We start from the raw sequence: 13,036 nt of genomic DNA on the forward strand, positions 1-13,036 counted from the left end.
TTAAGGCTCTGGAAGGCTAGATGCCTGGCAGCAAAGTGAATGATTTCAAGGGATTGCACAATTTGATTAAGAGGGAGCAGATCCTTAATAATTTCCAAAATCAGTTGTTGCATCAGTACTTGGTTGACTCTGATCTAACTTCTCCCCAAGAATTAAGAAAGAAGGCAGATACAATGGTGGTGACCAAAATAAGCAGGATGCTAAAACTCCAAATAAGGGTGGGGACAAGGGTAAAGATCAGAAGTCTTCATCAGGGCCCCAAAAACCTGCAGCTGGGGGGAGTCACAATCTAACAAAGGTAAAGGCAAAAAGAAACCTTGGTGTTATTTCTGTGAACAGAAAACACATTGGACAAGAGATGATGATTGTCCAAATGCCAAGGAAAATCCTCCAACCACCACTGCCCCTATGGCAACTCCACCCCCTAGCACTAGTAGAGGTGGTGGTACAGTGGTAGTAGGGTTATCATTGGGCTCTGAGATGGGGGGTTGGCCTAGTCAGAACTCACACTCAGGCTGTGCTTATCTGTGATGGTGGCATGGATCTTGCCACCTTATTTGTTAGTCCCAGTAACCTGGGCAAGTACAGACAACAGCCTTTAATAAATGGTAAGGAGGCCATGGCATACAGGGACACAGGTGCAAGTGTCACTATGGTGACAGAGAACCTTGTGGGCCCTGGCCAAATCATACCTGGAGAAATGTATTATGTGACCAATGCTAACAATGTCAGGACTGATCATTCCTTTGCCGTTGCTAATTTCAGCTGGAGAGGGGTAACTGGCCCAAATAAATGTGTGGTTATCTCAGACCTTCAAGTGGAATGTTTGTTGGGCAATGATTTGGAAACTTCAGCTTAGGCTGAGGTAGAACTTAGGACCTATCTGCGGATGTGTTTGCTGTGACCAGGTCACAGGCCAAACTAGCCACCACTGAACAGAAATCTATGCAAGGGATCGGGCCGCCCATCAATTCAGCCATGATCCGTCCTTACAAAGCAAATAGGAAACTTCGGTAAGATGAGCTGCGGCTGGCCAAGGTTCCCAGGATCAAGAAGTCCAGAAGCGGCGGACGGCTTTTCTCCTATAATGCCGCTAAACTCTGGAACTCCCTGCCACTACACCTTTGCATTATTCCCATTCATCTTGACTTTCATAAACAACTGAAAACTTTTCTGTTTCCTTAGCTTTTTTGCCTCTCTCGAGTCGGTTCTTAGCGCTGGAACGCTCCCGGGTAGCCATGCGCTTTACAAATATCCTTTTATTTCATTCATTCATTCCCTTAGCAGGACACATAGGCAAAGTAGGACTTGGGACATGCTTGTCCCTCACTTTAACTGGCCTCACATGTCAGAGGACACAAAGGAGTTTTGTTGCTCCTGTACCACCTGTCAAGCCAGTGGTAAGTCAGTTGGTACCACAAAGGCCTACCTCAGACCACTACCTGTGGTGGGGGTTCCCTTTAAGAGGGTTGGGATTGATATCATTGTCCCATAAACCCTCCTACAGCATCTGGACACAGTTACATTCTAGTGGTGGTGGGTCATGCACTAGATATCCAGAAGCAATACCCCGTAGAACAACACAGCTTCTGTGGCGGCCAGGGCCCTCCTGGGAATCTTTTCCAGAGTGGGTTTCCTTAAGGAGGTCTTAACTGACAGAGGTACAAACTCCATGTCCAGTTATATCACTGCAATGTGGAAGGAGTGTGGAGTGAACTACTTGTTCACCATACCCTATCCCCCACAAAGCAATGGGGTAGTTGAAAGGTTCAACAAAACTCTCAAGGGTATAATCATGGGCATCCCTGAACAGCGTGGGTGAAAATGGGATGTCCTGTTGCTTTGCCTTCTCTTTGCCTACAGAGAGGTACCACAGAAAGGGGTTGGTTACATCCCTTTTGAACTTCTGTTTGGACATCCAGTTAGGTGTCCCTTGTGTTTGCTGAAGGAGGGATGGGAGTTATCTCTCAAACTTCCTAAGCAAGACATAGTGGACTATGTATTTAGTCTCTTCTCCAGGGTGGCTAAGTACTTGAAGAAGGCCCGTAAAAACCTTGAGGCGAGTCAAGAATTGAAATAAGCTTGGCATGACCAAAAGGCTGTGCTGACTGTTTATCAGCCAGGGCAGAAGGTCTGGGTGTTGGATTCTGTGTCCCCAGCAGCTTTACAAGCAAATCAAGTGGAACCCATATTATTATTGAGCAGAAGGTAGAGGTCACCTACGGTGGACCTTTGTACTCTCAGGAGCCCACATAGGGTGCTCCATGTGAAAAGGCTCAAGCCATACATTGACAGGGCTGACATGGGCTTGTTCATACAACTGATGAGGGGCAGGAGGAAGACAGTGACCCTCTCCCTGATCTCCTCTCTCAGAACCCTGATTATGGGTCAGTTGATGGTGTAGCTTTGGCAGGCAGCCGCAGTGACCAATAGCAGATTGATTGCAGGAAGGTCCTCAATCAATACAGACACATGTTCTCTCTGACTCCTAGTCAGACTACCTGGTGTGCCCATGAAGTGGACACAGGTGAGAGTCTACCTGTTAAAAATAAGATTTACAGGCAGCCTGATCATGTCAGAGACTGCATCAGGACTGAGGTCCAAAAGATGCTATAGTTGGTAGTAATTGAGCCCTCAGGTAGCCCTTGGGCTAGTCCAGTGGTCTTGGTACCAAAACCTCACACCCAGGGTGGTAAAAGAGAGATGAGGTTTCGTGTTGACTACAGAGGACTCACTGCAGTCACTAGGACTGAGGCTCATCCAATTCCAAGGGCAGACAAGCTTATTGATACTTTGGCCACAGACAAGTTTTTTTTTAGCACAGTTGACCTCACTGCATTTCCAACCCCTAGTGGGCATAATCAATTTATTGTAATGCCCTTTGGTATGAAGAATGCACCTACCACTTTTCAAAGGCTGGTGAACAAAGTCCTTATAGGCCTGGAAGCCTATAGTGCAGCATTTCTTGATAATAGAGCTGTCTTTAGCTGCATCTGGGAGGATCACTTGGTCCACATGGAGAATGTTTTGGAGTCCCTGCAGACAGCAGGCCTCACTATCAAGGATACTAAGTGCCAGATAGGGCAGAGTAAGGTTGTGTACCTGGGCCACCTAGTGGGTGGAGGCCAGATTCAACCCTTACAGATCAAAATCCAGACCATCATGGACTGCAGTGCTCCAACTATGCAGACTCTGGTCAGAGGTTTCATGGGCCTGAATGGGTATTAAAGGAGATTTGTTAAAGTATATGGGTCTATAGTGACTCGTGAATGATCTCACATCAAAGAGACTGCCAAAGAAGGTTCAGTGGACAGTTAGCTGTCAGAAGGCATTTGATGATCTAAAGCAGGCCATGTGCACTGTTCCCATTCTGCAGAGTCCTGACTACTCGAAGCAATTTATTGTCCAAACGGATGCATCTGAGTTGGTGGTAGGGGCTGTGTTATCACAACTTAATGCAGAGGGTCAGGCTCAACCAGTAGCTTTTAGCAGCAGAAGGTTGACCCCCAGAGAAAAACATTGGTCAGCTATATAGAGGGACGCCTTTGCTGAGGTCTGGACCCTGAAGAAGCTGAGGCCATTTGTTTGGCACTCACTCATTGTTCAGACAGACCATAAGCCTCTCCTATGGCTAAAACAGATGGAGGGTGAAACCCCCAAACTTTTGAGGTGGTCCGTTTCCCTACGGGGGATGGACTATATAGTGGAACATAGACCTGGGAGTAACTATGCCAATGCAGATGGACTCTCCAGATATTTCCACTTAGAAAATGAAGACTCAACTGGGCAAGGTTAGTCTCATCTCTTTACGTTTGGGGAGGGTTGTGTAGGAAAGTAGGATCTGCTTCCTATGGTTACCCCCACTTTTTGCTTCATGTGATACTGTTTTTGACTAGTCTGACTGGGATCCTGCTAATCAGGACCCCAGTCTATCTGCTTATAGCCTAAAATGTTATGTCATGTACTTAGGTACACTCCAGATACTGGGGTACCCTTGTCAGTCCCTAGTATGTGGTACCCATGTACCCAGGGCATAGGTACCCCAGAGGCCTCCCATGGGCTAAAGAATGCATTATGTCACCCATGAGAGGCCATGCAAAATAGAACTACAGGACTGCCATTGCAGCCTGTGTAAATTGGTGTATGCACCAACTATTTCAGCTATAGGTTTACTATATCTAAGGGTCACTGCTCTTAAAACCTATAAGTCACCCCTGTAGCAGGCCTTAACAATCCTGAAGGCAAGGTGCTTGGTTCTAAGTGAGAATGTGCCACTTCATGAGCGGAACACCCTTGCAGCCTACAGAGTCTATTCTCCTCGGTTTTCAGTGCATCAGCCATTTACGACATATAGAGTGGCATCATACGACAGCGTGATGACCAACTGTAAAAAGGCTGAAAGTAACTCTATTGTGTTTAGTGTCAAACATTGTGGAATCATACCCCCACACCGGTAACCGGTGTGGGAGGTATGATTCTACCCCTCAGAAACAAGCTTTGTGAGGTCCCTGGTGTTCCCGGTTCCAGCCTGCTAGTCCAGGGTAGCCCAAAATGGTTGCTGCCGACATGAAGCACATTTCTGCCATCCTGCTGCTGAGCCAAGCTTGAGCACGGGAAGGCAGAACATTAGGCATCCTGTCACAGGAAAGTGTGACCACCTGCCAGATAGTATTTAGGGACAGATGTACATCCCTCTTTTGCGGCTGCAAATGGGAGAACCTCCCGTTTGCGGCCGCAAAAAGGGTAATAGCATGTACAAATGCTATTTTGCGAGTCACTGACTCACAAAATAGCATTTGCGACTCTATGTACTATGTACTAGTGTTTTGCGGCCGCAAAACACTTGCAGTTTACCACCTACTTGAATTAGGTGGTAAATCACTCGCAAAGGGGAAGGGGTCCCAAGGGACCCCTTCGCCTTTGTGAGTATGTTGGAAAATATTTTTTAAGAGCAGGCAGTGGTCCCAGAGACCACTGCCTGCCCTTAAAAAAATGAAACTGAAAATGACTTGCAATTTGCGATGCGCTATTTTGGAGGTCGTACATCTGGCCCCTGGTGTATTAGGCCTGGGTGGGTGCGCTTGCCTGCGACTGAAAGTCTGCATGAGGGGAACATTTGGTGTTCCTGTGCATAGTCCCATTCAAACCAGTTCTGGGAGCCGTTGGCTCCTGCTCTGGTGCAAAACTGGACAAAGGACATGGGAGTAACCTCTCCACTGTCCAGACCCTCCCCTGGGAGGGTCCCCTGAATCTGTCCTACCCTCTACCATGGGTACAAAAGGGATTACCTGGCTGTAGGACCCTAGATTCAATGTGGACAAGATTCTGAACCAGAAACCATTGAACTTTGACCATCTGGACTTCCTGGACTTTGCCCCAACTTTGTCTCCCTCTCAATCTGAAGCATCGTCTGTGCCTGTGCACCACACAGGCTCTGTGCAGGACCTGTGGAGCATTAAGGACAACCGAAGATATCTCCCTTGGAGTGAAGGAGTCACTCCCCTGCCAACGCAGGCACCACATCTCAATTGACAGGTCGTCTGCTCCTGAGCCCCTATGGACTCCAAAAGCTTCAGCAACACAGGAGTTGAGTGTCTCTTGAGGTCCGAGCTGCCCTCTCACTAAGTTTGAGACCAGAATCTCTTGTGGGGGCTGCAATACCCGTACCCATGTTCACATGTTCATTTGCAAGTGTATATGCTTGTTGGGTTTCCTGAATAAATGCACTGAGCTCCAAGTAGCCCCAACCTCTGGCATCATTTCCTACAAAGAACTCCGGCCTCCTCACACCAAGTGCTCCGCAGTGGAGTGCTGCTTTGGGATATCGCTTGATGTCCTCTCAAGACTCTTGTGCCTACGGCCTATGAGTCCATTTGAGGGTCAACTTTTCTTTTCTTCGGCTCCCCTGTTTGCTCCAGGGCTGTCCTGACTCCCCTTGCTCTGATGAGTCCAGTGGACCTTGCTGGTCCGAACCGTAACCTTCCTTGACATTCTGCTTGGGTTGCTGTTACCAAGGCTTGTTGGTGCTCCCGCCAGACACTGACACCTGACCACTCAACATCCTTTGTGGGACAGCTGGTATCCAGCTCCTGGTTGCCCTCGACATCTCCTGGTCCCAGTGGCTGCATAGTTAAGAACCACATAACATCAATGCACCTGAAGCACCCGTCATCGGTGGACATTTGTCTATTGAGCCCCTGGCCACTCCTGAGTGACCCAGACACTATCCCCTCTGCTTTCAGGTACTTGTCAACAAATATCAACCTTTAGATTCCAAAAAACACTTTTCTTCCTTCCAGCAGCAGCTCTTCTTCGAAGTCCTCTGATGGGTTCGACAGCGGTTTCTGATGCCACTTCAGACCTACGCACCTGGCCTCCCTGGGATAGGTAATTTTGGTACTACGATATCCATGGGTGGGGTGGCTCTCTAACCTCCTAAGTTCCAAAGGGTTTCTTCTAAGTCCACTGGGAATGGTCCTTAAACTTTAAAACTTCAACCGCGACTTCCCCATAGAATTGTACGGAGCACACTGTTGTGTTCCCACACTGCACCTGTCCTCCATGGGTCCCTACTTACTCACCTTGGGTGGTTCCTTGGAGTCCCAGCGAATCTACATCCTCTAGACACTGTCTTGACTTGAGTCATGGTACTTATACCACTATTTCAGTATATGGTTGTGTCTCCCCCTGGAGCCCACTGTGTAGTAGTGCTATTAACTATTGTTTCTGTGCTACAGTATTGGGTGCTTTGTGATAATCTGCAGGTAGCAGATTTATAACTACTGTGTGGTTCTCCTTTCATTTAACCAACACTAAAAGGTTGCATTCTGGTAAAACAAGCTGCTTAACATTCCTTCAAGACTAAGCCTGAAGGCTGTTCTCCACAGCTACCACTTGGAAAGCTTTCTAAGGTTATATTTGACCTCTTAAATCACCATAAGGGTTGTTTGGACTGGTGGAAGGTGCCCACTTTAATTAGTGGACAGCATATTCCAGGCAAATTTTTCAGAGGGGCCCATACAGAAGAGCCCAAAGGTTCTCAACCAATCCAGAAGAAGGGCGGACCTGGAAATTCAGCCTAAATTAAAGAAACCTCGTTTCACGACACATGCAAAGACTCAAGGGCACGCACTTGTCAACAGAAACTTAAACCAGAAAATTAAACATCCACCTCTCATCGCAATTGCACACAGCCCCGATAGGTAAAAAGGACACGTCAGCACTTGTTAGAACATTGCACTCTGAGCAGAATAACCGGCAGACGAAATATTGTCCCCGCTGTAGCAAAGAGAGGTGGGAAAAATCCACAATACAAATTTTCCAAGTTAGGCTATGACCCACAGCTCTTACCCTTCAGGTCAGCGATCCAACGGTAAGTGCTCCAACGTTGCCGCAGCACACCATTCCTTTAATCAGGACTCTCAAAAAACTTTCAAAAGACCATTCGCTTGAGTACTTCCCAGCTCAACTGACTTTGTAACTTAATTTTTAAGAGACATTCTTTCTGCATCAAAGATTAATACACCCCTGGGTGCCCAGGCAGCAGCTACCAGACACCACAGCACAGACAACAGCCACCCGACACCGGACCACAGACAACGAACATCAGAAGACAGGCCCGACGGCAGACATCTCTCCCAGAGATAATCCTACATTCTACAAATGCTTTCCAACTTATGTACCCATATATTTCTGTACACACATTCCTTACTTCTGTTTTAGGTTGCATAGGTTCAGGTAAACTTCAGTTTTAATCTCCTCTCCTCTCATGTTTCTGCAGAAGTATTTTTTTCACTCTTTGTTCTTTCCGCTCATCGCCATTGTGATAAATGAAGATGCAGAATAGCCAGTATTATAGATGAAACAGGATATGGTTTATTCTCAAGTTAGGTGACTCTGATTACAGGTAGAAGATAGTAGTAAGGAAGCAGGTAGGCCCCATCGGAGGCAGCATCCTTGCTGCTCAGCCCACGCATTCAAATTGACACTCAGTCAAACCATGCACACATCAGCATTATATTACCTCACAGTCACACTGGCTGAGCAGTAGGGGACAAATAACTAAGGAGAGAATATATGGCAAAGACATGAAGATACCACAGTCTACTTTTTCATTCTTGCGACGTGACATATGTCCAATGTAGGCACACAAACTACAAACAAATCATGTTACATCTGTTTGTTGATACCTCAAGCCGTAGGCACAGACAGACTTTATTTAGTGCAGTAGATAGTTACTGAAAAAGCAATATGACTTGTCCATCTGAACCTATGTAGGAACAGGGCACAAATCCAACCGAATAGAGAAGAACCCAATAGGACAGTAGTAACAGCATCCGGTATGAGAACAATCCCACTGCACTATATCTCTTCAATGTGCTGAGTGAAATCCAAGCCAAGGTACACAAGATGCGCTGAAAAGATACCATAGGGGAGGACACTGCTTGGAACTGGGACTTTGTAGAATTTTATTTTCTTGGAGATAGCACAACCACCAAACCAGTGCACAAATACGTCTGCTCCAGCCTCTGTCTGCAGTCCCAGGGTGCCCTTAACATATTTTGGGTAACCTTCTTTAATGATTACTGGACCCCAGACATGGAATTCCAGTGCAGGGCCGCTCATCGCAAGCATGCGTGATAAATGAGTCCCATGGGAGGGGCACAGCGCCAGCATAGACACCCGGTGTCAGGAAATTTGGGATAACAAGATCAATATTCACACATGGTTGGAGGGGAAGGGGCAACCACTAATTGTACGGAAATTTATGCTGCACTCTTCATTTTTCAGAGGCAAAGGAATCATACTGTTGGGCAGCAATGAGAATTGCAGCACAACACTGCACGTACCAGACAAGCAATGAAGCAGCACCATGCTGATGGATTTCTACGGGCATTGCAGAGACCTCGTCTACACCCAGGTCGTCCCTGGATGGAGGGGCCTCTGTGCCCTCATGACCATACACACCCGACCCTGGTCATCCTTGTAGAAGATCTGTCCGGGTTGTCGCAACATCCATTACAGAAGAAAACAACTCTTTTGCATCAGGCTCAAAGGAGATGAACTGCTTATTATTTTGTTGGGCTCAGTACAAGGGCATCCCAGAAAAATTCAGACAGTTCACAGAAGCTTAAGTAAACGGTGGAGGGTCAATGCTCTTCTTCACCATGCAAAAAAAAGCAAACACATGATGGTTACAAATAGCCTGATGGGAGCTGATGCGAATGATTAACAAAACTGAGCTCAGCTTAACTGCTATGAAGGAAGAACTGTGAGCCATCTACCTTATGGGGATGGAACATTGGTAAATGCTGGACATAATGATCGCGAGGGAGGGTGGGTTGTGTGCCAAGATTTGTGCTTCCTGTTTACGTTTATTCCTGAAAATGACATGAACAATTGGACATTAGCCCGTGCGATCTAAGATCTGCATATTCTACAGGCTGATATAAAGAAGGAAGGAGGTTCCTCAAGCAGGACTGGTTGCCCAGTATACTTTGGTAGATTACGGGTGTCTAAGTTACCTACCGCTGTGATGGCAATTTTCCTTGCTGTAAATCAGTTATGCTGTTTCTTACAAGTGAGAGCTTCTTGCTGTAAAAAAGCAGTCCTCAGATTAGGTAGTGTGCACTTACCAAGGGAAAAAGCAACCAACACTACATACACACACAGACTTTCAATTAACATAATTGTCATCACATACAAGGAGGATGGAGTAGCTGATGACTCAACTAGAAGGGGGAATGTTGGAATAGGTGAATAAGATGTCAATAAATGTCATGATATCTGCAGGCCTGACAACGCCAATATCAGTAAATGCAATGTGAACGTATGCCAAAGCCTGTGCCCGTACAACAATATCAATGGCCATCAACACAATGTCAATGTATACCATAACTTGTACCCACACAGCAGCGCCGACATCAGCAATAATGATGCCAATGTATGTTATAACCAATTCTTGTATGATAATATTGTTGTTGCCAATAAGAACAATGTCATGTACTTTCAAACCAAAGCAAACATAACTTTGTCATTACCAGTAAGAATGATGTCAATGTACAAGATGACAAGTGTATGCACAATGTGGATAATTTTGATAGAAATTATACCAGTGGCTACAATATTATTCTTAGAATTTCCAATGAATTCACATAATTGCTGTTGGATTCACCCAAGGTGACCTCCCCCTCAACCACAAGTCAGAGATACGTGGTCAGGAAGGTCATGTGACCCGCACTCACACCAATCGAGTAACAGGTCCACAGGTGGGGCTCCCCATGAACTAAAGGCAAACACACACCCAGGGAAAACGCTGATTGATTCCACAGACAGATAGCTGCCACATATACAAGTCTGAGGTAATTGGCCGCAATAAAGCACGTTTTGCCAAAGGCTTGCATTCCCTAGAAATACCACACAGCCAGATACCACATGTAGATGGGTACTCCCAACCAATTAGGACACGATATGCACACCACATGTAGTGATCACGCGCTTCTCATGCCGGACATCTGGACACATACCACTGGCACACATTAGCTCTCCCCAAGGTCGAGAACCATCTGTGTCTTTATCAGATGCACCCATTTGAGCGATTTTCAACTAAGATGCTCTTTAGGAACATAGAGATGATTTTATTGGACCCCATGAACTGTATTATTGCCGGCCAAAACTTTATACATTGAGAGATTTTGAGCAGACGCACTGTGTCCAGGCTCTCCCGGCCGCAGCATTTGATTAAACCAACTTGTTCCTGTTTTGTCAAAAGCCTCTTGTCTTTTCATTTATTTAAGGTAAGTTCATATCTGAGCAACAGAACCACTAGCAGTGTGAGTCATCATTAGAGGTTTGTAGATTACATCCACTGTAACCATAACTCAGAGTCAACATCCCCCAGTAGTTTCTCATGATTTAAATTTAATCTGGCCCATAACTCCTCATCATAACACAACCATGCATAGCCTCCAAAATTCATTTGTTTTTTTAATGATGTCCATGTATTTGACAATTGCAACTGCCCTGTAAATATGTTTTTTGCAATAGATGCTGGCATAAATTGAAAAACCTGAGGTACAATTTTCTATATTTATGGGTGTGTGAGAAGGACCGGGGATTGAGGAGAGACGTAGCGGAGTAGCGCCGGGCGGAGAAACCCAATCACAGGTTCAGACTCAGCAACGGCACACAGGACTTCCACAATCATACTCCTCTGCTATTTTTCTGCAGGAACGCGTCCGGCGGCGTGTCCCGGAAGTGTCTCCTACACAAGCAGGAAGTATTGGAGAGAAACCAATGAAAGACGGTGGGGTTCAGAGGGCAGGTGACGCAGAAGGAGTGGAGAAACGCAGAGAAGACGCGGGACCCAAGACTTCAAACGCCAGAACACCCAGAGACCAGGGGGAGCAGAGAAAAGACGCAGGACCCGATAGACCGGACACCAGAATACCAGGGAGCCAGGAGGACAGAGACGAGAGCTGGTGCGAGGACTGGTGGTGTCCGGAGGAGGCTGGGGAGCGGCTGCAACTCCGGAGAGGAGCCTGTGAGTAAGACCATCTCAGGGGTTAAAGGGAGTGGGGAAGCGGGAGGTAGTGCAGGGTGGGACTAGGAAAGGAGAAGGTTGTTAAATGTCTTCTTGTTCCGCTCATGTTGAAACCTCACAACAGTTGTTGGTCAATTGATCCTCGCATGTTTTTTTTTAAGCCTCACCATCTTCAGTTCATACTCTACTACTTATATATACCTTTCCATACTGTCGAGCACTTGTATACCTGTCCTGAGGCACGTTGAACCAGACCCCAAATATCCCTTCCACCCTAATCCTGTCTTCCCTAATCCTGAACTCTGTTTGGGCTCCGCGGACCTTTCACTCCTATCAATCCTTGCACAAATCAAACCTAGAACACAACGGTGTGGTGAAGGAAGAGAAAACTCGACATTATTAGAACCTCAAACTTATGGTTCCCTTTTTATATTTTGTAATCCTCCTATGAGCCTCCGGGAAGACCACTGTGGTAACAAGGATACGGAGAGCAAGACAACCCTTTTGCCTGCGTCATCCCCTTCCAGCTCATCATCAGAGTCATCCGAAGAGGGGGAAACCAAGGTACCATCCAGCCACCCATCCACAACCCTTTCTGTTCTCGATAAATCACCTACTTTGAAACCACTTCTTAAGCCTCCTCGCTTGTATATCCAACCTGCCCTCCCACAAGGTGCCTTCGGTCTCCTGGCCAACCCCCATTTCTCCTTTTTATACCTTTCCTTTGCTTGGAAATATCTATGGAGTAACTTAAATATACCTACAAATTTGTGCTTCCATATTCTCTTCTTAGTTTTTCAGACAGATGTGACCCTGAAGGCATTGCAAGGCCCATGTAAGGTAACCTCTTTTTTGAGCACACCATCAGAACACCACCAGGTAAACGAGTTAGGTTACGGCCATACCGTATACCGGAATCTCGTCGCCAGATAATAAAAGAAGAGGCACAAAAGATGATACAGATGGATATTATAGAACAATCCAAAATATGAATGGGATTCTCCCATTGCACTCGTACCGAAGCCGGATGGCTCAGTAAGATTCTGTATAGACTTTCGAGAGGTAAACAAAATCTCTGAGTTTGACACCTATCCCCTTCCACAAGTGGATGAAATGGTGGAGAGAATAGGAAGAGCAAAGTATATTAGTACCCTAGATTTATGTAAAGGGTACTGGCAAATACCTCTCAAAAAGGAAGACAGAGAGAAAACGGCCTTCTCAACCCCTGATGGGTTATACCATTTCAAAAAGCTCCCATTTGGTTTACATGGTGCACCCGCCACCTTTCAAAGAGTCATGAACATGATACTGAGACCTCATGAAAGTTATGCAGGAGCCTATATTGATGATATCGTGATCTATAGCGATACCTGGGACCAGAATCTATCACACCGATTCCAAGTCATTCAGACCTTAGGATCACATGGATTGAGAATAAATCCAGCTAAAAGTCACTTAGCCGCTCAGACGGTCCGATACTTAAGATATCTATTA

The sequence above is a fragment of the Lissotriton vulgaris genome, chromosome 11 (assembly GCF_964263255.1).
Source record: "Lissotriton vulgaris chromosome 11, aLisVul1.2, whole genome shotgun sequence".
Lineage (NCBI taxonomy): Eukaryota > Metazoa > Chordata > Amphibia > Caudata > Salamandridae > Lissotriton > Lissotriton vulgaris.